Source organism: Theobroma cacao, chromosome 9, assembly GCF_000208745.1.
Source record: "Theobroma cacao cultivar B97-61/B2 chromosome 9, Criollo_cocoa_genome_V2, whole genome shotgun sequence".
Lineage (NCBI taxonomy): Eukaryota > Viridiplantae > Streptophyta > Magnoliopsida > Malvales > Malvaceae > Theobroma > Theobroma cacao.
Window position 1 is genome coordinate 4,412,639 of NC_030858.1, and position 3,164 is coordinate 4,415,802.

At 39.3% G+C, this 3,164-nt stretch overlaps 1 pseudogene; it reads right to left on the minus strand.

The window, feature by feature from the left end:
* LOC18588355 lies at positions 884-2,671 on the minus strand (annotated as a pseudogene).

Consider the following 3,164-nt stretch of genomic DNA (forward strand, 5'->3'; position numbering starts at 1 on the left):
CCAATTCATTCTTCACTCGAACTGAAATTTGGAACATCGACCTATAAAAAATAAGAAGACTGGCTAAAACAGATCTCAACAAAGTGACTCTCCCACCCGATGAAAACGTCTTAGCTTTCCATCTAGCGAGTTTCACCTTCACTCTATCCAACACTGGCCCCCAAAGTTTAAAAAAATTATGATTCACCCCCAAAGATAACCCAAGATAAATAACTAGGATTTTTCCAACTTGACAAGTAATTCTCCTTGCCCATCTCGCAATCCTTTTTTGCTTAACTCTAATTCCAATCATTTGACTTTTATAAAAATTAATTTTCAATCCCGACACATCTTGAAAGCATCTCAATATTCTCCTTAGTGCCCTAAAACTCTCCAAGTTAGGATCTAAGAAGAAAATAGTATGATAGGCATATTGTAAGTAGAAAAGCAATAACCTTGATATAGAAAAGCCAATTGTGAAGCTTTGAGATCGTCTGCTATTCTGGTACTCCCTGATTGGAGTCCGTCATTTGCATGGGGTCCCTCGTTGGGGTCCAGCCATGTCAAATCCCACCGCAAGCATCTTTCTTGCAAAACTAAAAATGAACTTTATCTTCCATCAGTTCAATGTTCTGTTTTCTATTTTGAACCTTTGGTTTTTTTTATCATTTATATTTCAAATTTATTTTTTGTAATAGCAATTTTATATAAAAAATTTAAAAATTGAGTACTAACATATATTAAAATCAATATTTAAAAAAAAATTTATGAAGATAAAGGAAAAAGATAAAAAGAATTGATGTTTTCGTATTTACGATAATTCATTGAAAGCCGGTGGGGACGAGAACGACGTTGGTGTCGGCCAACATTCGACATGACATCTCATGTGATACTTCGCTTTAACTTTTATAGGAAAAGTTTTGTACTTATCATTAAAAACCATGAACGGCATATATACACATAAAAGAAAATCATTTGTCATAAAATGAAAATTCGCATAATAATACCCTGAGAATGACAACACTTGGCATCTTCAGCAGTTTGGAGAATGAAAATATCATGATCATAAGCATAGACGGTGACGCCTACAGGTCAAACCTCAGTGTCAGAAGGTGGAAATTCTTCGATGGACCGAGTGAACTCGTTCAAGTACTTGTTACTCAGCTCTACACTGCTAAAAATCTCCTTCACTGCGTATGCATTTGCTCTGAGTGGCTCCCCCTCGGGATCCACCATGACTCGCTTAATAGACTTAGCCACCGAGTCACTTGTGAATGATCCATCAAGATCGTTTCTTTCTATTTCCAACCCAAACTTTTTGCCATGCATCAACCTAGCAACCAACCCAAGATCCGAACTTGCACCGGGAAATAATATCAAAGGCAGACCAAACCCGAGTGCCTCAATAACTGAACTCCAACCGCAGTGAGTCAAGAAACCACCAACTGAGGAGTGAGCCAAGACCCTGAGTTGAGGTGCCCAGCCCCGTAAAACCAAGCCCCGACCCGAAACTCGTTCTTCGAACCCGGATGGGAGTATGTCCTGCACCAACTGTCCTTCAACGAAAGGGCGGTTTCTGACCGCCCAAATAAATGGCAGCCCGGATTTCTCTATCCCAAATGCCAACTCGTGCATGAACTCTTGACTCAAACTCACCTCACTACCCAGTGCAACATAAAAAACTGACTTGTCTCGTCTGGTATCAAGCCATGTCTTCATTGCTTCCCAATTCTCATTTTCTTTATCTTCGTTACTTGGCAATGATGGCGGCAATAATCCAAGCGGAATAATAGGTTTCTGGTGAATCTTACTAAGCACACGAAGCGCGTCAGCTTCGACCTCATAGCAGCTCCTCAAAGCCACAATTTTGCAACTTAAAAGCAACGTTCCGACCCGTTCAAAATCGGACACAGAGTCCATACACTCCTGGTGACCAACCATTTCATGGAGCTTAAAAGCTAGGTTGTTAGGATAATCCAGCCACACTGGTGCCATCGTGAAGTCTTCTGGTCGTTGTCTACGTCCACTGAGCAGCTCCGATGGAGGGCCAAAGAAAGCGATCGACGAAGCAGAAAGTATACTGATGAAAACTAAGTTGATGCCGCGTTGAGTCGCCACAGGCGGTAACCAGTAAGGGGCAAAATCGTGGATAATCCATTTGACTTGTGATGACTTTTTGAGGAACTCAGTCAACTGAGTTTCGAGTTTGTCATATGCTTTCTTGAGGTAAGGGACTTGGTGAATAGGTAAATCGGAGGTGGACTCAGCTCCTGGTGGCAGGCCATAAACGTGAGGCAAGGGAAGTTGTATAAAGCTTATGTTGGAGCAGAGATCGTGGAGGAAGCTTCGGGAGGCGGCTGATGTTTTTAGGAGTGGAGATATAGTATATTTTGTGATCCTTTTGAGCTAAGAACTTGGAGACTTGAAGAAATGGCATGATGTGGCCATAAGCTAACCATGGGAACATTACTATATGAAGCTGTTTTTGGCTGCCATCCATAACTGGAAAATCAGACTGCTATTAAGTATTTAGAGATTTTTCTTCTGTTTTTTGGTATTTCCTTGCAATTCTCCTAGAGACTAGAGAGACCATGAAGATGAACAGCCTAGAGAGAGAGAGAGAGAGTTGCTGGCCCTTCAATTATCATAAATTATCGAGAACAGTAGTATTTTTGTTTGAAAGAATCTGCTGCATTAGTAATTAACTTAATTTAAGTTGGCTGTTTTCCACCACTTAATTATAGGGAGAGGTAGACACTGATCCTTGGGCCAGTTGAGCACCGTCTACATGTTTTTTGTCAGTCAAAATAAAGTGAGTTTTATTATTAATATTAGAAAATTGATACGATTACAATATTCCAATATACTTGAGGTATGCATACAATTAGAGAAATAAGAACATATTGAAGATAATATTTCGTCCAAAACTTTCTACCAACAAGTATATTAGAAACAAGAAACATTGTATACTACTACGAGACATAAAACATTTTAGAACGATTTATATTAAATATAGCTAAAAAAATTAAACAAGAGTCGAAAGTGGCCTCCACAAAAGAACAAAGTGCACAAATCAGCACAAAAGCAGAAAAACGAAAATGCCAAACTCAAGAAACAGAGAATCAACAGCAGAGGAGAAGGAAAATAACAAAAAAAAAAAAAAACCATTAAAATGCGGACCACCA